Raw genomic sequence first — 23,531 nt, 5'->3', positions numbered from 1 at the left:
TAGGTTCAGCTTGCCAATCAAGAATCACGTTCCAGGTGGTGACCCAGTATTAGCATCAACTCAGGTGGATGTCTTTTAAAGACTCCCTTCCTAAAACAGACTAGGGAAAATTAAAGAGCAATTGTTTTGGAATATTTAATAGTTCTAAATTAATACCTTTTTGATGTATCTTGAGCTATCAAGTCAATGTCTAGCTTCTTTATCAGGGAAGCCATTAATTTGCTGAATTCTAAAAAGAAAAAAAAAGCAGCCGCCCACAGACATCCTGGACTCAACACATTCTAAATCTGTTCAAAGGCCAGGGTTAGGTCAGAGAAAAGCAAAGGGGTGAGGCATGACTGTGAAAACAGGAGTGTAAGAGGTGACCAGGATCTGTTTCCTTTAAAATTCAGTACCTTGGCAGCGTGAAGAATAAATGGTTCTGCTATTCTTCTGGGTGTATGCAGCAGGGCTAACAACCTCATCAGACTGTTAGTATTCTAAGAGCCTTCCTTGAATGAAATGTTATATGATGGGAGAGATGGCCAGAATGCTATTCCCAACTGGAATAGGCATGTTTTACACTCTTCCTATGTCCATAAGGACTGGCTTCTTGTAGACGACCCTTTTACATGTTAAAACAAGGCACACATTTTAGTCTTGAGGAAGAACACTAAATATAGGCCTTAGCAATAATATGCAGCATTAGTATGTGCTGTCTTGATAAAATTCTCCTAAGCTTAAAAAATACATTTTTCACATAGCTGCTGGAAGAAATTTCTAAGATTTTTCATATAGATGCTAAGAAAGAGATGTTTTCTCTTTTCACTGGGGCTGCTAAACTGGTATGACATAATTCTGAAATGGTCTCCAGCTATATTCTTAGTCTCCCAGCTTGTCAAAACGCAAGCTTGGTGGGAGTAAAAGGGGCCACAGAGAGACCCAAGGTTGTAAAGAAATGACATTTTTAACGATTTGAATTCAGCTCCACCCCTGGACTTCCCAATTTTCTGTTATATGAATCAATAAATTCCTTTATCCTCTCAAATTTGTTTGAATTGGATTTCTGTCATGAAAGAGAGTTCAGGAATCTGAAGACAGAATTGATTTGATGAGTGAGTTTGAGGTGATGCAAGGAAGGAGTGAGTCAGTGGCAGAATAAAAAAGTCTGTTTTTGCAAGCAAACACATTGTCACATATAATATATAAAGTTCTTATATACCACCCCTGCTATGTCACTGGGGATATAGGCTTAAGGGCAGTATTATATAATGAACACCGAGTAATGTTTGTGAAATTAGAATTTCAGCATTAAACGATTTTGTAATCTTGGGCAATATAAATGTCAACTATTAATAGTTGACATTTATTGAATATTTACTTTATTCAAGGCATTAGACTAAGTGTTTTATCTACATTATTTTATTAAATCCTCATTTCATAGATGAGAAGACTAAGACTCAGAGATATTAAGAAACCACCCCCAAGGACACATATCTACTAATTGCAATTTTGGGGTATGAATGTAGATCTCTCTGGCTCCAGAATCCACACTTGAAAAATATTTATTGAGCTATAATATACAGACTATAGCATGCATACCAAATCCACCCACATAAAGTAGACAATTCAATGGTTTCTGGTATATTCAGATATGTGCAACCAACATTACAGTTTTAGAACATTCTCATCACCTCAAAAAAGAAACACTGTACCTTTTATCTACCACATCTCTTTCCTCCCAGTTCTTAGGTAACCAGTAATCTACTTTCTGCCTCTATAGCTTTTTCTATTCTGGACTTTCACATAAATGGAATCATATAGTATACTATCTATTATGATTGGTTTCTTTCACTTAGCATAATGTTTTCCAGGTTCAGTGTAGCATGTAGCAGTATTTCATTCTTTTTAATGGCTGAATAATATTCCATTGTATGGTTATACCATATTTTGTTTATCCATTTATTTGCTGATGAACATTTGGGTTGTTTCCATCTTTTGGCTATTATAAATAATGCTGCCATGAACACTCATGTAAAAGTTTTTGTGTGGACATGTGTTTTCATTTCTATTGGGAATATACTTAGGAGTGAAATTGCTGGGTCATATGGCAACTGTTTAACCTTTTGAGGAGCTGCCAAACTGTTCTCCAAAGCAACTGCACCATTTTACATTCTCATCAGCAATGTATGAGGGTTCTATTTCTCCAAATCCTCCTCAACACTTGTCGTTATCTGACTTTTTGATTCTAGCCATCCTAGTGAGTATGAAGTGGTAACCTGTTGTGGTTTTGATTTGCATCTCTCTGATGACTAATGATGTTGAGCATCTTTTCATGTGCTTATTGGCTATTTGTGTAACTTATTTTTGAGAAATATCTATTGAGATCCTTCGTCCACTTTAAAATCTAGTTATTTATCTTTCTGTTACTGAATTATAAGAGTTCTTTTTGAATTTCAAATACAAGTCCCTTATCAGATATATGATTTGCAAATACTTGCTTCCATTTTTGAGTTGCCTCTTCACTCTCTTGATAGTGTCCTTTGATGAGCAAGTTTTTATTTAATTTCAATAAAGTCCAATTTATCTATTTTTTCTTTTGTTGCCTGTGCTTTTGGTGTCATATCCAAGAAGTCATGGCCAAGTCCAACATTATGAATGCTTTCCCTTATGTTGTCTTCTAAGAGTTTTATAGTTTTAGCTTTTTGTTCAAGTCTTAGATACAACTTTGTGTATGGTGTGAGCTAAGGGTCCAAATTCATCCATTTGTATGTGGATACAAAAGAAAACAGTTGGCCAGGCATTGTTTGTTGAATGTATTTTCATTGTTGTTGTATTTTCTCATCGACTGATCTTGGTAGCCTTGTTGAAACTTAGTTGTCCATAGATGTATGGGCTTATTTTTGTACTCTTAACTCTATTTCATTGATGTATATATCTATCCCTGTGCCAGTACCACACTGACTTAATTACTGTTGCTTCGTAGTAAGTTTTGAAATGGGAAGTGTGAGTCCTCTTACTTTTTTTTTTTTTTCAAGATTTCTTGGGCTATTCAGGGTCTCTTGCAATTCTATATTGAATTCTATATTGAATCTATATGAATTTTAGAATCATCTATCACTTTCTAAAACAATGTCAGCTGGGATTCTGGGAGGCATTGTTTCGAATCTATAGATCAATGTGGGGAATATTGTTATCTTAATGATGTCTTCCAATCCACGAAAACGGGGTTTAAAAAATCTTTACTTAGCTCTTCTTTAATTTCTTTCAACAATGGTTTGTAGTTTTCAGAGTAAACGTTTATTGTTGTTGTAGTTGTTTTGGGTTTTCTTGTGTGTGCTTTTTTTGAGACAGAATCTCGCTCTGTCACCCAGGTTGGAGTGCAGTGGCACGATCTCGGCTCACTGAGACCTCCACCTCCTGGGTTCAAGCAATTCTCCCACCTCAGCCTCCTGAGTAGCCAGGATTACAGGTGCCTGCCACTATGCCCAGCAAATTTTTGTATTTTTAGTAGAGACAGGGTTTCACCATATTGGCCAGGCTGGTCTTGAACTACTGACCTCAAGTGATCCACCCGTCTCAGCCTCCCAAAGTGCTGGGATTACAGGCATGAGCCTCCACGCCTGGCCCAGATTATAAGTTTTGCAAAACTTATTCCTAAGTATTTTATTGTTTTGATGCAATTAGTAATGGAATTGTTTAAAATTCCAGTTTTGCATTGTTCATTCAAGTACATCGAAATAAAATTAAGTTTGTATATTGATCTTGTAGTTTGCAGCCTTGCTGAACTTATTTATTAGTTCTAACAGGTTAAGTGGATTCCTTAGTATTTTCTATATACAAGATCATATCATCTGCAGATAGTTTTATTTTTCCTTTCTCATTTGGATGTTTTTTACTTCATTTTATTGCCTTACAGCCCTGACTAGAACCTCCAATACAATGTTGAGTATAAGTGGTGAGAGTGGACATACTTGTTTTATTCCTGATCTTAGCAAGAAAGCATTCAGTCTTTTACCATTAAGTATGATGCTACTATTGAGTTTTTAATAGATGCCCTTTATCAGATCAAGGAAATTTCATTCTATTCCTCGTTTGTTGAGCATTTTTATTATAAAGGGGGTATTCCCTGGTTGATCTTAAGCCATGCTAGAAGAGTATCAGAGAGTCTCTACCAATGAGATTGCTCCTCTCACTAAGTCAACAGCCCCCCACCTATTCTCTCTGCTAGTGGCAGTGTGAGTAAGGTAGGGATGCAGTAAACATTGAAAGAGCTCACTCAAGGAATGCAGTGATTATGGCCTAAAAAAAATTTCAAGAAAAGCCATGGTTGGAAGGCATGTTGTTCTATATTTATATTTATATTATAAAATCCCAAAGGGTATATTTAACAATCCAGAAAACAAGTGATCATTTCACATTTGACTATATCCTCTGCATAAGACTTGAATTTGTGGTCATGATTAATGAAATTCAGTAATAACCACTGGGAGAGTCTTTAGAAGTCAGTATTCACAGGTGGCAAGATGATTTAATTAGTGCTAAATAAATGATAGGAAGCTATAAAGACAAGAAGATCTATATTGTCTTGATACAAACAGGTTCTGAAGAGTGACAATAGCATCATTACTTTTTGTTATGTGGGAGATGTGAAATTAACCAGAAGTGGTGCATCTGATAATAAAGACAGAAAGAGATGGTACTTAGACTTGAACAAGAACAGTGCCTAGACACCACCAAGAAGCTTTATGTGCACTGACATAACAGTAAACAAATATGTAAGTACCATTTCCTTAGACATTATCTCAAATCTTCATTAATAAAACATTACACTTCACATGAGCCCATGGATTTTGCAGTAGACACTTTAATCAAATTGTTTACATACTTAAGAACCTTGCAAAAAAATATCTGGGATCCTGCCACACTTTAAAGGTGGTCCTGGAGGCAGTACAGTCAACCTGATTTGGAGTAAGGGCTCTGGATTCAGAATACGTAGATTCCACATGTTAGTTATGTGATCTTAGGGAGGTCGTTTAATCTTTCTGTACCTCAGTTTCTACAGCTGTATAATGAAAATAATAAAAGTATAGTACTTCATAGTTGTGTGAAGTTTAAATGACTTAATATATGTATGTACAGTGTTTAGTATCTAGCATTTTGTGTCTAAAAGTGATAGCAAGCTGGGTGGGTGGCTCATGCCTGTAATCCCAGCTACTGCAGAGGCTGAGGGAGGAGGATTGCCTGAGCCCAGGAATTTGAGACAATAGTGAGCTATGATCACACCACTGTACTCCAGCCTGGGTAACAGAGAGAGACCCCATCCCCCCCAAAAAATAGCAAAATACAGTATTGCCTTAGTCCATTTTGTGCTGCTATGACAAAATACCACAGACTAGGTAATTTATAATGAACAGAAATTAATTTCTTACAGTTCTGGAGGCTGGGAAGTCCAAGATCAAGGCACCAACAGTTTGGTGTCTGGTAAGGACCTGGTTTCTACTTCCAAGGTGGTGCCTTTGAGCACTGCATCTTCCAGAGTGAGGGAATGCTGTTTTTCACATGCAGAGGAGCAGAAGAGTCAAGAGAGTAAATGACTCTTGAAAGCCCTTTTTAAAAGGCATTAAACTAACCCAAAAGGGCAGAGCCCTCATGGGCAAATCACCTCTTAAAGGTCCACCTCTATATACTATTACAATGGCAATTAAATTTCAAGGAGTTTTGGAGGGAACAAACATTTAAGCCATAGTAAATACTATATTTACCTCCCTTATAGTCCTTATTGGTAAGTTTCATGACCTTGAGGACAAAATGAGTTCTTGTTTGTATCCCCCACAAGATGAGATGAATTGATTTTTACGGTATAGAAACTGAATCCATCTGGAAACAGGTATGCCAAATGTACATAAACTATAAATATATAAATAAAATAATTTAAATAAGGTCCTCAGCATTTCATTTGTACTTCTTCAGTTATTTCTTTATAATTAGCTATCAGTGGTTTAATTATTTTTCATATTCTCTGTGTTGCCCTCACTTTCTTCGAAGCACCTGGTTTGGTGTGTAATGCACATTAAAGCCTTCAGAACAGCTGGCTGTTTGAATAGTCTAAGGGATGAGGTTGCTGCAGCAAAAAGTGGGTTACACGACAGCCCAGCTTTCCTGCTGGAGATGGGAGACCAATACTCTCAGGAAACAGTGCACAGAGTTGGGTCATTTGGACATTCCGGAGGCCAGTAGAGTACTGCAGAGAGTGTCCGAATGCCAGTGTCGTGAGCCCGGAGGCCTAGGGTGGGCAGCTTGGCGAGAGAGCAGGAGGGCCAAAGTCGCTGGAAGAGTCATTCTCACCCTTACGGGCAGGAGCGCAACAAAGAGTTAGCGGCCTCGGCCCTGCGCGGTGTCCTTGCTGCAGTCGGCCGGCGGGTTCAGTCGCCGCACCGCAGTCCAGGGCGCTCCTAGGGGGCGCCAACTGGCGCCAACCTGGGCCTACGGTTCACGCGAGCCCATGGAACCCCACTCCCGCGTCCCCCCACACTAAGCACGCCGGCGCCCCTAGCTGATTCGAGAGGCCAGTACCTCGAGGCGCGGGAGGGCGGGGCGGAAAGCAGCGCGCGCCCACCTGCGGGCCAAGAAAGCCTCGCGTGGGCGCACGCGCCGCCGCCGTCCACGCTTCAACCCGCCAGCTCAGCCAGCGCTGCATGCTGCCGGCCCTCAACCCAGCAAGCCGGCCCTCGAGCTCTGCTGGGCAGCGCAGGGCCGGCAGTGTAGAGTCCGCTGGCCCCGGACGGCCCTGGTAAGTGGGGACGGGGGCGGCGGGGACCCAACCGTTACCTGAGGGGCGGGTTTGCGGCCGTGGACAGTCCTCCGGGGACTCTGAAGTGCTTGCATGGGAGCTGCCTCCAAGGTGGCCCTCGTGTCACTGGATGAACCCCGAGTGACAGCTGCCTCTATTAGGAGAAGGCCCTGAGGTGCTGCAGGGAACCGCCCCCATGAAGGCCCGCTGTAGGAATGGACTCCCGGGGTGCTCTCTGGATTTGCTGCCATGGGGAGCCCCCGTGTGGAGAGCACTGGCCCTTAGGGAGCCCTTCCGTGTCACTGTGGGAGTGGCACAAGGGGGCACAAGGGTGGTCTCTGGAGCTAGCTCAATGGAAGACCACCTGGGAACATAGGGGAGCTGCAGGAACCTCGTGATGGTGGAGTCCCCAGAGGACCCCCTAGAAAAGGAGGACCTGAAACTGTGCCCTTGAACTGTCAGAAGCAACCTCTGACTAGGGAGGGGAGATCCTGCCATGGGATCCATGAGTGACTTCCCACGGCTCCAAGGACTTTGGCGTTAATCTCCCTATAGCCCTCCATGTGCCCTCACTTGTCTTCTACCACCGCGGCCCAGAGGTGGAGGCCTTGTAGGGTCTCTTTCCATTCCCCTCTTTCCCTATTCGGATTTTTCTTCTCCATGGTAGCCCAGTTGCTCCATGCCGCATTTTAGTGGAGGTAGAAACTGCTGCAAGAGCACAGGGCCCCAAGTGGGGCATGAGGACCAGTGAGGCCTCTCAAGCAAAGATAGGAGATTTGAGCCCCTGGGTTTGACCGTCTAGAAGGAAGCAGTAAGATCAGGTGGAATAACAGACTTTGGCAGGTCCTGGAGTGAAAGACCTTTGAAGGAAAGAATAAAGGATGTATAGGATTTTTGAGCACCAGTGCGCTCGGCACTGTACTAGGTATCTTTAAACATCTCATATAACTCTTAAAACAGCTTTGTGAAATTATCTTCCTCTAAAATGAGATTTAGAAAGATTAAGGAATTTGACCAAGGTTACAAAGATTAAACTCATGAAATCTGTTTTTCACAGATTTTATTTGGGAAGAAATGTAAAGGAGAGGAAGAAGCAAGAATGTACTCTTGGTTAAGTTTAAGAGCTACTATGGTTTGAATGTGCCTCCCAAAGTTCATGTGTTGGAAACATAATTCTCAATGCAACCATGTTGAGAGGTGGGGCCTAATAGGTGATTAGGTCTTGAGAGCTCTGCCCTCATAAATTAATTAACATTATCTCTGGAATGGGTAAGTCATGGCAGGGGGTTTGTTATAAAAGCGAGTTTCTTGCCCTTCCACCTTCTGCCATGAAATGATGCCACATGAAGGCCTTCACTGAAAGTGAAACCTCAATCTTGGGCTTCCCAGCCTCCAGAGACGTAAGATATAAATCTCTTGTTCTGTTATAGCAGCACAAAATAGACTAAGGCAAATCAAAAATAATAAATCTCTTAGAAGGAAACAGGAGAAGATATTTATCGCCTTGGATTTGGCAATAATTTCTTAGATTTTGACACCAAAAGCATGAGTAACAAAAGAAAAAACATAAAATATCAGTATTTTAAAAATTCTATGCATAAAAGAGTACCATAAAGAAAGCAAAAAGACAACCCACGGAATAGGAGAAAATAGTTGCAAATCATACATCTGATAAAGGGATTAATACCCAGTATATATAAAGAACCCTACAACTCAACAAGAAAGAAACTTTATTTAGAAATGGGAAAAGGATGTGAATAGACATTTCTCCAGAGAAGATATACAAATGACCAATAAGCACATTTAAAACATGCTCAACGTCATTGGTCATTAGGAAAATGCAAATCAGAACTACAGTGAAGCTGGATGCAGTGGCATGTGCCTGTAATCCCAGCTACTTGGGGGGAGCTGAGGCAGGAGGATTGCTTGAGCCTAGGATTTTGAGATCAGCCTGGGCAACACAGGAGACCCAGCCCCAATTAAAACACACACACACACACACAATGAGATGTTACTTCACACCCAGTAGGATGGCTATTTTAAAAAAAGGAAATAATGTGTGGTGAGGATGTGGAGAAATTGGAACCCTGGTGCTTTGCTGTTGGATATGTAAAATGGTGCAGCTGCTGTGGAAAACATTTCATGGTTCTTCAAAAAGTTGAATCTCTATATGACCTGGCAATTCTGCTATATACTGATGTGTATATTTAAGAGAAATGAGATGTGGTATGGAAACCATCTAAAGTCCAAAATTTAGTAGCTCTTCCCTGATGTCAGAGAAATCACCTATATTTATTGTATTGGTTACATACCATCATCCCTGCTAAACCCAACTCACCATTCAGGTTCTATCTTTGAGGAAGCAGAGTGGATATGAGCTTGTGACTCCATAGTTTCTAGAAACAAGTTATGAAGATTTGGTTTCCTCAGCCCTCTCTGGCCCACTTTGACCTAGAGAAAGGGTGCTGATGCTGTGATCTCAAATAAACCCTTTGCTTTCCCCAGTCATCTTTACAGCATTTATTCAATGATTCGTGAACGCTTGCACTTTGTAAAGCGGTGGAAACTATCCCGATTGTTCCTTCCTCCTGAGATCAAAGAAAGAAAATTGAGACTTCCTTTTTCTGTCTATGAAACCCACTGATTTTTAGTGTTTCCTTGCTTCCATTTTCAGAAGTTTCTTTTGCTTTAGTATTGCCTGCCCCATCCCCAACCTGAATTTTCCTCAAGATCACTGTTACATTTTTAAAGCCTTTTATAAAAATCTGCCACTCCCATATAAGAAGTCAGTGAAAGCACATAAAGATACTTTACACTTAACATGCAGGATGAGGTGGTTCCTTCCTGCTTAGGGCTTCAGATTATCCACAGCTTTGTAAATTTCTTTAGAGGATGAGCTGAGGGAGATGATCTCCCTAGATGCCTTTTTCTTCCCCATTTCTTCCCTAGCTCATGCTATGGAGCAGTCATATCTTCCTCCTACCTCTGCTTGCCTTTATAAATAGTCTCACTGCACTTTAAGCAGGTGCTCTTCAAATTCCATGCTACCCACATATGCATTGCTACCTGACAAACACTTCTCTTTCAATCATGGCTACAGCATTATATTGGTTTTCTATTATTATGTAACAAATGACCCCAAATGTGGTATCTTAAAACAACATACAACTTGTTATCTCACAGTTTCTGTGGGTCAGAAGTCCAGCTTGGTCCTTGCTTGTTGTCTCATAGGCTGCAGTTAAGGTGTTGTCTGGGCAGCATTCTCATTTGGAGGCTTGACTGGGAAAGAATCTTCTCCCAAGTTCACTCAGATTGTTGGCAGAATTCATTTCTCTGCAGTTTTAGGATTGAAGACCTTGGCTTCTTGCTGGATGTCAACTGGAGATTACTCTCAGTATCTAAAGTCCACCTGCAGTTCTTTGCCATGTGAGCTTTTCCAATATGGCCACTTCATTAAGCCAGAGCAAGTGTGCTAGAAGATGAAGTTATATAATGCAGTGTCATCATGGGAGTGACTTCTGCTCACCTTTGCCATGTTCTGTTAATTAGAATCAAGTCACATATCCACCCAGAGACTCAAGAAGATGGGATTACACAAAGCATGAACACCAGGAGGTGGGAATCATAAGGGGCCATCTTAGAGACTATCCCCACCAACAATAGCAAGACGAAGTTTAAGTTCACCATTTACTCTCATTTCTTTCATGCCATTCAGCCAGATAGGTCTATTCTATTTTCTTGTCCCATTGTTGTTTAGCACCACCTTTGATTTTGTCCAGAAGTTTTTTCCATACCCTTCTCAAGTTACCACAGATTCTTTGACATTCATATTGTTCCTGTGATTACGTTTTCTGTCTCTCTTTTCTTCCTTAATAAGGAAACAGGAAACCTCAATTCCACCTACCAGCTAAAGAAGTAATCATTTAGCATAATTTGTGGGGGTCTTTGTTAATTGATTTCCTTTTTAACCCAAGTGTCTTTCCTAGGACTTCTATCAGCACAAGGAAAGCCAGTTTTTTTGTTTTGTTTTGTTTTTTCTCACTAGCCATTTATTTTTACCTATCACTAATCTCCGTTGAGAGAGGCAACCTGTCCTAGGCCATGCTAGGGATGCCGAGAATGCAAGGTTCTGACTGTTTCTTATCTGTTTCTCAGCGTTATATTTGCAATGAGCAACTTTTAGGGTTAAGGTAACGTCTACTCGTGAACAAAGATCAGGCTTGTTTCTTCTTACTGTAAAAGCAGTGAGTCCCCAAAGTTCAGTGTTTCTCTACTGTAATGCAGCCCACTGCATGTGCAGGCATCTATCATAGATGCTGTGCCAATCCCATGGGACTTGGGAGACAAGGGGAACTGATGCAAAAAAAAAAAAAAAACATGGTGAAGCTTTTGTTGTGGCTGTACTGTGACTAATAAAGTCCTTTATCTCTGACTTGGGAGTCTTGCATCTTCTGCCAGCATTCACGAAACAGTAGTAGGATAGTTTGTTAACTTGTAAATAAAATCACAGACCCTGTACTTTCTTTCTTTTTTTTTTTTTTTTTTCTTTTCACCCAGGCTGGAGTACAGTGGCGCGTTATCGGCTCACTGCAACCTCTGCCTCCCAGGTTCAAATGATTATCCTACTTCAGCCTCCTGAGTAGCTGGGATTATAGGTGCCCACCACCATGGCCAGCTAATTTTTGTACTTTTAATAGAGACAGAGTTTTGCCATGTTGGCCAGGCTGGTCTTGAACTCCCGACCTCAGGTGATCTGCCCGCCCAAAGTGCTGGGATTACAGGCTTGAGTCACCGCACTTGGCACAATTCTTGACAATCACTACCATTTGTTTTTCTAGAAGCTAAAGCTGATTTTGTTAATTTCTCAAGCACTGCAGGTGCATATCTTGAATACTGGAGTAACATCTCTTTTAATCAAAGTGTCCTGTAATATAAGTTTGATACTCATCTCAGTTAAGCATCAAGGGTGTTAGCCTAATTGGTTGCTTCCCCACAATTTCCTCCCAAAACTAAAGCTATGTCACTTTAAAAATAACTTGGTTAATCTGTGTTGTTTTTATTTGGATTTAGACTTTGTTTTCCTTTAATAATTCTTTTTTTTTTTTTTTTTTGAGACGGAGTCTCGCTTTGTCACCCGGGCTGAAGTGCAGTGGCACTATCTCAGCTCACGGCAAGCTCCGCCTCCCAGGTTCATGCCATTCTCCTGCCTCAGCCTCCCAAGTAGCTGGGACTACAGGTGTCCACCACCACACCTGGCTGATTTTTTGTATGTTTAGTAAAGACGGGGTTTCACCATGTTAATCAGGATGGTCTCAATCTCCTGACCTCGTGATCCGCCCACCTTGGCCTCCCAAAGTGCTGGGTTTACAGGCGTGAGCCACCGTGCCTGGCCCCCTTCCTTTAATAATTCTGCTCAGTGGATTTCTGCCCTCACAGATCCTGTGGTCAGGGCTGGAAAACAATTTGGGGTTTCTGTGTGTATTTGTTTGTTTTAAATATGCATAGCCTTGATATTCCTCCAGTGAGCAGGCCTCAAAAAAGTGAATTTAGTATGTTTCCATACTAATTTGAAGACTTCCAGGTCTACAAATCAATATTTTAAGACTTTTTAGCCTATGCCCTCTTTCTGATGAATATAGCAGTCTCATTGATGCTTCTCCTCCTAAATTCTGATGCTCCTCAGGGGACAGGTTTGCTCCACTATTTGATGAACTAGAGCTGTCTGCATATTCCTAGGAACCAGATAGCTAAGATGTTGAGTTTTGCCTTTCATAGTCTGCATGATATAAAAAATGAGGGGGTTTAAATGTTTTTTTCAAATATAAATATTATAACTGTTAAACCTTTGCAATTCACTCATTTCTCTATCTTCCCACTGGAACTTCTGAATACACCATCCTGTGCTGAAAATACAGCTGATCCAATTTGCAAATGGAATCAGTGATTAATCACTGTGTTCCCCCTGGATTAAAGCAGTATTGTTTTCTTTTCTTATTCATAGCATGAATATATTACAATTTATTAAATAATTCATTTTTTTTGAGGTTGTTCTACCTACTTATCAATATAAGCAGTGCTGCAATAAACATTCTTTTCACATATCCCCACAGATCAAAGAGGATCAGAGTCAGTCCATTTAGGCTGCTATAACAAAATGCCACAAATCAGACAGCTTATAAACAATAGACATGTATTTCTTATAGTGTAGGAAGCTAGGAATTCCAAGATCAAGATGCTGGCAGATTTGATATCTGGTGAGGGCCTGCTTTTTGGTTTATAGATAGTGCCTTTTTGCTGTGTCTTCGTATGGTGAAAGGGGTGAGGCAGTTCTCTGGGGACTCTTTTATAAGGGCACCAATCCCATTAATGAGGGCAGAGCCTCCCAAAGTCCCCACCTCCTAATACCATCACATTGGTTATTAGGTTTCAATATAATGAATTTTGGAGAGACACATTCAGACCATAGCAATAAGTTTCTTGTATGGAGTAGACTTTTCTTCTTCAGTCAAAGTCGTATTAGTAGCTATCCATCTCTAGACCTCCCAACCACAGACTCTCAGGACAAGTTTGAGCAATTTGTTTTTGTACCACTCCAGTCAAAGGCAAAACTTACCTTATACCTCACATGTTGCCCTTGTCTCTTAGAGGTGACCATTTTTAAATCAAAAGAAAAAGTGGTAGTTCTTTAATTAAAACTTTAAAATGATCCTCAGGTTGTGTATAGATCCAGTAATAGATCATGAAATCGTTTTAGAAAGTCACTATTAGGATTGTTTTAATCAACTAGGACAGATAATATTTTTATGTTGAGAACACTCTGAATATTTTCTTCTAGCTGTTTTGAAATATAAATTATTTTTAACTAAGTGATTTTAATTATATTTCCTCAATGACTAATAATGCAGAGGCTCTTGGTATGTTTGACTGTTTCTTTTTATCATTTGTATTATTAATTTTCTTTTTAGAGACAGGGTCTTACTTTGTTTCCCAGGCTGGAGTGTAGTGGCACAGTCATAAGTCACTGCAGCCTCAAACTCCTGGGGTTAAGCCATCTTCCTATCCCAGTTGCCCAAGTAGCTGGGACTACAGGTGCACATCACTGTGCCCAGCTAATTTTTTTTTTATTTTTTGTAGAGACAGAGTCTCACTGTGTTGCCCAGGCTGGTCTCAAATTCTTGGCATCAAGCGATCCTCCTGCCTTCACCTCCCAAAGTCCTGGGAACAATCTCTTATATCTTCTTTTTGTGGGGGTTGTTTGTTTTTTTTATTGCTGAATGAATTTTGAGAGGTCTTTATTTATTCTAGATACAAGTCCTTTATCAGACATGTGATTTGCAAATATTTTCTGCCAGAGTGTGGCTTATCCTTTCATTCTCTCAACCATATCTTTTAAGGAACAGAAGTTCTTAATTCTGATGAAGTAGAATTTATCAATTTTTTTAATGGATCATTTTGGTATTGGACTAGTAATTTTGTGTATGGTAGAAGATATAGGATTGAAGTTCTTTTTAAAAGTGAAAATATGCAATTGTTCTAGTACTATCTATTGAAGACTATTGTTGAAAATCTATTGGCCATATATGTAGGAATCTATTTTTGAAATCTCTGTTGTTTCATAGATCTGTTTTTCAGTCTTTATTCCAATACCACACTGGTGCTATTCTAAATGATACTTAAATTTTTTTTTCAAATTATTCATTGATAATACATAGATATATGACTGATTATTGCATATTTACTTTATATTCTGTGACCTTACTAAAGTCACTAGTTCTGCTGTCTTTTTATCTGTGAGATTGTCTACAGAGACAATAATGTTGCTTGTGAATAGGGACACTATTTGTTTCTTTGCAATCTGTGTATCTCTTATTTCTTTATCATGTTTTATTGCATTGGCTAACTTGAGTATTATGTTGAAAATGAGTGGTGAAAGTGGGCTTCTTTGCATTGTTCCTGCTAGTAGGGAAAAGTATTCAGTCTTTTACCACTCAATATGATATTAGCTGTAGGACTTCTGCAGATGCCCTTTATCATGTTGAGGAAGTTCCCATCTATCCTAGTTTTCTGAGTGTTTTTGTCATGAACAGTCTTGGATTTTGTCAAATGTATTTTCTGCATCTAATGAGTTGATCATATTGTTTTTTCTTCTTTAACCTATTGATATTGCAGATTACATTAACTGATTTACAAATGTTTAACCAGCCTTGCATTCCCTATGGCATACCCCCACTTAGTCATGAAAATTTATATTTTTTTATATAGTTTGATTTGTTTGCTAATTTTTTCTTAAGAAGTAAATAAGCCGGGCGCGGTGGCTCAAGCCTGTAATCCCAGCACTTTGGGAGGCCGAGACGGGCGGATCACGAGGTCAGGAGATCGAGACCATCCTGGCTAACACGGTGAAACCCCGTCTCTACTAAGAAATACAAAAAATAGCCGGGCGAGGTGGCAGCGCCTGTAGTCCCAGCTACTCGGGAGGCTGAGGCAGGAGAATGGCGTGAACCCGGGAGGCGGAGCTTGCAGTGAGCTGAGATCCGGCCACTGCACTCCAGCCTGGGCGACAGCGCGAGACTCCGTCTCAAAAAAAAAAAAAAAAAAAAAGAAGTAAATAAGAAGTTAGTGTCTTTGATTATGAAGAGTACTTGCTATACTTTTCTTGAAATTTGCCTCTTTTAGCATTAAAACAGCACTCACTTTGCCCAGGCACACTGGCTCATTTCTGTAATCTCAGCACTTTGGGAGGCTGAGGCAGGAGGATCACTGGAAGCCAGGAGTTCAAGATCAGCCTGTAAGACCCCATCTCTCTCTATGTATATTTTAAATAGTGCTCACCTCAGAATGAGGTGGCAAGTACTACCTCGTCTTCAGTTTTATGGAAGAGTTTGTGGAGATTTGGTGGGCAGTATTCTTCCTTCAGTGTTTAATAGAATACCAGTAAGACCACCTGGGTCTAAAATTTTCTTCGTGTGAAAGCTTTTAATGACAGTTTCAAGTTTTGTATTAGATGTAGGCTATTCAGGTTATCTGTTTCTTCTGGAGTGATATTTTATAGTTTATATCTTTTAATTAAATTATATTTAATCTGTTAAATTTGTTGGCATAAAGTTATTCATAATATTCCTTTTCTCATTGTAATACCTGTAGACTGTTTTATAGTACTCCTCAATTCCTGATATTGGTAATTTGTGTCTTCTCTCTTTTTTACTGGGTCAATCTGACTAGAGTTTTATCATTTGTTCTCAAAGAATCAGTTTCTGATTTCATTAAGATTCTATATTGTTTTTCTGTTTTCTATAGTATTGATTTCTGCTATCTTTATTGTTTCCTTCTGCTTTCTTTGTGTTTAATTGACTTTGCTTTTCCTAGTTTATTAAGGTGGAATCTTAATTTATTTGAGTTTTTAAATTTTTCTAATATCAGTATTTATTGCTATAAATTTCCCTTTAAATTTGTATTTATAAAATGTGTTTATAAATTTAACTGCTTTAGCTGCATACCACAATTTTTGATACATTACATATTCAATTTCCATTAGTCCAAAATATTTTTAATTTTCCTTTTGAGTGTTTCCTTTATCCATGAGATATTTAGAAGTATGTTATTTAGTTTCCAGATATTTGAGGATTTTCCAGATATCTTTCTGCCACTGATTTCTAACTTCTATTGTATTTAGAGAACATACTCTGTATAATGGAAAACTTCTAAATTTATTCAGTCTTATCTTATGGCCCAGAATGTGGTATATCATGTTTACTGTTCTTTGTGTTTTTGAAAAGAGTGTGTACTTTGCTGTTGTTGGATGAAATCATCTACAAATGTTAATTAGTTCAAGTTGCTTGCAAGTATTGTTCAAATCTTCTGTAAGCTACTGATCTGTATATTTATTTTCCCAATTATTGTGAAAGGGGCTGGAAATCTTCAATTATAATTGTGGATTCATCCTTGCAATTCTATCAGGTTTTGTTTCCTGTACTTTGATGCTGTGCTACCAGATGCTTAAACATTAGGATTTTTATATCCTTTTGATGAGTTGAATCTGTTACCATTCTGAAATGATCCTTAATCTGGTAGTATTCCTTGCTATAAAATCTATTTTGACTAATATTAATATAGCCACTCCAGCTTTCTTCTGAATAATATTAGCATTATATATATATAAAATATATATAAATGTATATATTATATATATCCACACATAACATTTTAAACTTACTTGTGTCTTTATATTTAAAATGGGTTTCTTTTTTAAAAAAACTTTTAGGTTAAGGGGTACATGTGCAGGATTGTTATATAGGTAAATTGTGTGAACACAGGAGTTTGTTGTGCAGAGTATTTCATTACCCAGATAATAAATGTAGTACTGATAGGTAGTTTTTCGATCCTCACCCTCCTTCCACCCTCTACCCTCAAGTAGGCCCCAGTATCTGTTGTTTTCTTCTTTGTGTCCATGTGTACTCAATGTTTAGCTTCCCACTTGTAAGTGAGAACATGTGGTGTTTGGTTTTCTGTCCCTGTGTTCATTTGCTGAGAATAACGGCTTCCAGCTCCTCCATGTCCCTGCAAAGGACACGATCTCATTCTTTTTTATGACTATGTAGTATTCCATGACATATATGTACCACATTTTCTTTATCCAGTCTATCATTGATGGGTATTTAGGTTGATTCCATGTCTTTGCTATTGTGAATAGTGCTGTGATTAATATTTGTGTGCATGTGTCTTTATGGTAGAATGATTTATATTCCTTTGGGTATATACCCAATAACAGGATTTCTGGGTTGAATGGTACTTCTGTTTTAAGTTCCATGAGAAATTTCCAAACTGTTTTCCACATGGCTCAACTAATTTACATTTCTATCAGCAGTGTATAAGTATTCCCTTTTCTCCACAATCTTGCAGCATCTATTATTTTTTGACTTTTTAATAATAGCCATTCCGACTGGTGTGAGAGGGAATCTCATTGTGGTTTGATTTGCATTTCTCTAATGATGAGTGCTGTTGGGCATATTTTCATATGTTTGCTGGACACTCATATGTCTTCTTTTGAAAAGTGTCTGTTCAAGTCATTTGCCCATAAAGTGGGCTTCTTGATGGCAGCATATAGTTGGGTCTTACTTAAAAAAAATATCCTGTATCACAAGCTTTGCCTCTTATTAGGATTTTTAGAACATTTACATTTAAAGTAATTAATGATACGATTGTGTTTAAATCTACCATCTTGCCATTTACCATTTGTCTGTATGTTCTTTGCTTCCTTTTTCTTTTTATGATTTAAAACATTTTCTTTCTTTCTGCTTTGTTATTACCCATCTTTTTGATTTATGACGTTTATTTCTGTAGTGGTTGTTTTAGGGCATATACTTCTTTAACTTATCTTTGTGATGATTTTATAATGTGTCAATTTGGAGGAGTTGAACTGCATTTCTCAGGGTTCCCTTTCTTTTATGTTTATGGTTATAATGTGTCACAGGACGGATCCTTAGAGGGGCTTGGAAAGCAGAAGTGAGGTAGCAGCTATTTTGTAGTATGTGTACATGTCTCCTATTTGCTGGCTCAACTTGCTGGTGGGTGGCAGTGGGTGGGTCTGCAAGTGCCCCACCTTTCCCTGGTCCTCCATCAGGCTCTCTAACACCTGAGCTGAGTGCCTGTGTTTAGCTCCCTGCTGAAGAGTCTTGATCTCTGCAGGACACTCACACCACTAAGATCAGTGACAGCAGAACTGACATGGATTTTGGTCCATCCTCATGAGACCCAGCTCATTCTTGATTGGTCCTTCCTAGTCTTATCTCTCATTTTATATCCACCTTTACTCCTGATTCCCACCTTATGGATTTCAATCTCTGGTATCAAAGGTAAAGACAGTAGCTATCTAAGATTGCTTAACCAGCTCTCACACTTACATAAGGCCAAATCCCTTCAACAACCCATATTCATATATACTTAAACTTTTATTTGTATGAAGTATCTCCTAGTGGTTGTGCTTCCTTAATTGAATTCTGACTGATACAATCTTCAAGTAATATTATTCCACTTATAGCCTAAAAACATTACCATTTCTTTTCTACTTGTGTATCTCCTGGCATTTGTGCTTTTGTCATTCATTTTATATCTCTATTTTTTCTAAACCTAACCTGACATTATCATTATTTTTCATGTAATTATTTTAAAAATCCATTATCTTTTAGAGTGACTAAAAATTAAGAAAAGAGATCTTATATTTACTGACATAGTTATCATTTCTGCTCTTCATTTCTTGGTGTATATCCAGATTACTGTATGGTGATATTTGCCTTCTGCCTGAAGGACTTTCTATAAAGTTTCTTTTGGCTGGGTGCAGTGGCTCACGCCTGTAATCCCAGCACTTTGGGAGGCCGAGGCGGGTGGATCACGAGGTCAGGAGATCAAGACCATCCTGGCTAACACGGTGAAACCCCGTCTCTACTAAAAATACAAAAAAATTAGCCGGGTGTGGTGGCGGGCGCAGTGGCGGGCGCCTGTAGTCCCAGCTACTCAGGAGGCTGAGGCAGGAGAATGGCGTAAACCCAGGAGGTGGAGCTTGCAGTGAGCCAAGATCGCACCACTGCACTCCAGCCTGGGCGACAGAACGAGACTCCGCCTCAAAAAAAAAAAAAAAAAAAAAGTTTCTTTTCATAAAGTTCTGTTGATGATGAATTGTTTCAGCTATAATATCTCTGAAAAAGTCTTTTATTTCACCTTTGTCTTTTTAAAATGGAGATAAAATTCACATGCTATAACATTTGTATTTTAAAGTTCATAATTCGTTGGTTTTTAGAATATTCAGTTATGAAACTATCATGACTAATTCCAGAGCATCCTCATACCTCCAAAAAGAGATTCCATACCCATTAGCAGTCATTTCTCATTCTGTACTTCCAAGAAAGGCAGGGTGTCATGAGCTTACTGTGTATATGTAGTAGGGTTGTTATGTGCATGATTCCAGAATAATATGTTACAATGGATGACAGTTTCCAAAACTTCGAGGCCCATCAGAATCACTTGTGGACCTTGTTTAAAAAATAGAATTAGAGGCATTACATCAGTTCCTAAATAGGATATCATCAGAGTATAGCCAAAGAATCTTTATTTTTACCAGGTTGTCCAGGATTCTGCTGTGCAGGTAGCCTAGCATTTGGTGAGGTGCAGCCAGAAGAGCCATGTGGATCTATTCTGCTCCTCATTCGTACTTCATATGGGCACAGACCCGGTAGAAAGCAAAAAAAGATTGTCTGAAGAAGCTGGGGTGGTGTTCACCTAGGAAAGGGACTTTCCAGCCTGGCACTGCCTCTGAGAAAGCTAGGGGGAACATGGCAGGGAAGAGGAAGGGGCTGTGCTGCTTCCTCTCCTAAAATCACAGGTTCTCTGTCTCACTCAAAACATCCTGTTATCCCTTTGGCCTTGGTCATGCCATCCAGGAGGCCACTTGTTAGTATCAGATGGTGTCCACAGCACCTTCAGGTCCCATCCTTCCCTACCTTTTCTAGATTCAGGAAGCTCTTTCTAGTATAGACTCTAAGCCCCTACCTGTGGCCTAGAGCCTTCAGTGGTTGAGCAGCCTCAGAGAGATGTTCCATCCTGGAGATGTTGGGGCCTCCATGCTTGGTCCTGTGGCTTAGAAACAAAGTTAGGAGCCCTGAAGGAAAGGAGGGAAGTTTTGCTGGAGGTGGAAACCTTGCTGGATGAAAAACTAGGTCGGAAAACAGCTGCCCTGAGAACAAGAATGGGATAGTGAGTCTCTGCCCACACTCTGGTCTGTGGGTGAACCTGGAAGCTTGAGAGGGAGGCACTGAGGTAGCCTAGAAGAGAGTGAGCCATACATGACTTCAGCCCTACCTGTGATGATGAATTCAGATTTAACACTCTGTCACCAGACTGAGATCCTGGAAGAGGAACTGTGCTTATTCACAGCTACCTCAGCCACAGTGTTAGCAGGCCCACTACCTCTCTAGGACAGGCACCTCAGCCAGTTCTGGAGTCGACATCCTAGGTTTGGGTGTTGCAAGAGTCTGGAAATCCCCACATTGGAAAGGACCACATTCCCTTCAGCCTCAGGGCCTGTTTGCTCTTGCCTGGTAGAGTTTCCAGGGCAGCAGATGCTCCCAGCTTGGCAGGTAAGAGCCACAAATGGGTATGGTGGGAATTTCAGCTCAAGGGCTGGGCTAGTTCTGCAACAGAATTTGGAGTGGGCTGGGCCCTATAGGCCTGTATATCCAACAAGGGTCACAGGGTCTGGGAGCATGGCTGCTCCTGGGTTGCCAGGGGAGCATTGAGTCTTCCAGGAACAAGATGCCCCATGGACTGTGCAGCTGTTATTGAAAGAGCTCCTGAGCTCCTGGGGGTATATAGGACACATATGTGTGTGCCTAGCATAGATGTATGTATTCCTCAATGTGTAGCTACCTAGGGTTATAGTTAGAGTTAGAATTATGCTTAGAACAGCATTGATGTTATGGTTCCAGTTTGGAGTGAGGTAGTGGTAAGGATAGGGTGGGAATCATGGTGATGTTAAAGTAGGGTTTGGAACTGGGTTTGTGATTCCTGTTGATAGAACTTGGTGTATCTTAGATAAGGAAGGTGTTAGGGTTGGAGTAAGGCACTGCTGGCATTTAGAATTTAGCCAAGGAGATAAATTTCGTGTTGGAGGCTGATTTTAAGCTTTCAAGATAGTGTGGAGAGGGATTCAGGCTTATGCGTAACCTGTGGTGTTAATCTTGTATAGATGACAGGTTGTTTGCTGTTTCTGGGCCCTCCACAGTTCATGGGTACAGAGTGGTCACTATGGCCATGGTCCAGCTAGGGGAGGTAGGCATTAAGCTGCTGGGGAGAGAGCACATCAGTTTTCTATCTCAAACTTATTTGGCCATGTAAACATTTTGGATCACAGTGACTAGCATTACCTGTCTGAGGTACAGTTGTTCCTTCTTATTTGAAAAACTATGGTTTAAATGTTTCTTTGGGAATGGGGTTAGAGTTGGGTTTAGAGGTATGGTCGATAGGGGTGGAATTGTGGTTAACATAAAGTTTAGGCTAGAGCTACAAATGAGATCATGTCTTGTGTAAGGGTTTTGTAACTGGGGAACCAGGACCTGATTCTTCATGGTTTCCTGATGATAACCTGGACTAAGTGTCTGCCTGGTTTGTTCTTTCCTTGTGTCTGTTAACTCAAAGAGTCAGAGAGTCAGGACCCTGCAAGGATGGAGCCAAAAGTAAATTGGGGGCCCTCAGGGTGATGGGTGTGTAGGCGAAGGGTGAGGCTGCTGAAGAGGGCAGTGGACTCTCTTCCTGACCCTGATATTCTTTAAGAGAACACAGCCACATTGTTGAGACCAGGGGTATGCACGTGAATCCAAAACTATCTTATTAAAGACAAGCAATGGGACAGAAATGACAAACCAGAGTTTAAAGGAGAGATGAGCCTGGTCTGAGGTAGCCTAGAGGATTTATGGAAGAGAGGGGCTTTGCAGGATGGATTTGGACTGCATTTGTGTCTGTGGGTCTGTAAGATGGGCTGTCTGTTGTGTGCAAAACTGTTTTTGTGTCTCTGTGTTTGTGCCTGTGTTTGCTCGAGCATGTCTCATGCAGGGTGTTCATGAATCCGTGAACACTCAAGGACTCATGAACACCCAAATCCAAGTTCATGAGTCCAAGAACACCCAAGTCATGTCCAAGGAAGACGTAAGTGTGTCTTTCTTGACATGTCTGTGCTTACTCTGAACTCTTAGGTTGGTGCAAAAGTAATTGTGGTTTTTGCCATTATGGCAAAACCGTATGTGTGTCATTCTGCCCTGGCCCCACACTGTATCTTTCCCCTCTCCCCTGACACACCCCTGACACACACTTGCTGCTAGCACAATTTACTGCAAGGGGGGCTTCCCTTCCCCCCGTCTGGATTCCCATAGATCAGTCTGCCTGCCCAGGGACGTGCCCCTGTGGCCTTTGTATTAGGCCTGACCTTGGAATTGACACACTCTGGAAATTCCCTAGTATGCTGCTTGCCTGGCCATGGACCAGGCAAGAACACGAGAGAAGTTTATAGTGGAGGAGAGGGACAAGTCAGGAAAGGGGGGCAGTTGGCAGCACCCACCCCTCCTTCTGGAAACCGATCTCACTGGCCCCTTCCCAGGCCCCCCTCTCCCTTCCCATGCTTTCCCAGGGTCCTGGCCTCACTGTCTTCGGGCATGAGAATGCACAGACCTCTGCAAGCCTGGTCAGCCCTGTGAGGCATCTGCTCCTTTGTGTCCCCAAGCACTTTACATGCCTGCATTGTGCTTACCTCTCATATTCCCACCTGAGCTCAAGGAAGTCCTCCCTTCTCTTCTGTCCCTGCAGTGGACACAGAGGCCATTCTGGCCCTTCCATCTATGACAGGCCTGGCCTAGACCATGGGCTCCAGCGGCCAGGTAGAGCATTCGGCCCTGGTTGGCTGGTTAAGCAGCAGAGGCCCAGCCACCTTCTACGTGGTGCAGGAAGCAGTGTCTCCATGGAGTCTATTCCTGTGTTTATCCTGTATCCCTTGCCTTCCCTGCCTGGGCTGCAGTGAGCAGGTACAGAAGTGAAGCAGCCATGGTCCCTGCCCTCAACAACCCAGCGTTGAACAAAAATGATGTTGTGGAGAAGCCACCCTCCTCCCATTGCTGGTGGTTGGTTTCCTGAAATTCCCTCTAGCCAATTCTGAAGTGCCCTTCTGGAAAGCCCAAGAGAAGAGCTCTAGAAGGTCAGGGCCATTCACCATGACATGATG

The 23,531-nt window shown here is 40.7% G+C and overlaps 1 long non-coding RNA gene across 1 annotated transcript in view; it reads left to right on the top strand.

The window, feature by feature from the left end:
* Window positions 1-6,196: 6,196 nt before the first annotated feature.
* LOC112608292 overlaps window positions 6,197-23,531 on the top strand; it is an 86,889-nt gene continuing 69,554 nt past the window's right edge. Inside the window, exon 1 of the long non-coding RNA XR_003115970.1 lies at window positions 6,197-6,772. This is a non-coding gene — a long non-coding RNA (uncharacterized LOC112608292). The remainder of the gene's footprint in view (window positions 6,773-23,531) is intronic.

Source organism: Theropithecus gelada, chromosome 15 (genome assembly GCF_003255815.1).
Source record: "Theropithecus gelada isolate Dixy chromosome 15, Tgel_1.0, whole genome shotgun sequence".
Classification (NCBI taxonomy): domain Eukaryota; kingdom Metazoa; phylum Chordata; class Mammalia; order Primates; family Cercopithecidae; genus Theropithecus; species Theropithecus gelada.
The sequence above is the reverse complement of the archived record's forward strand: the minus strand, read 5'-3'. Positions and strand labels throughout refer to the sequence as shown.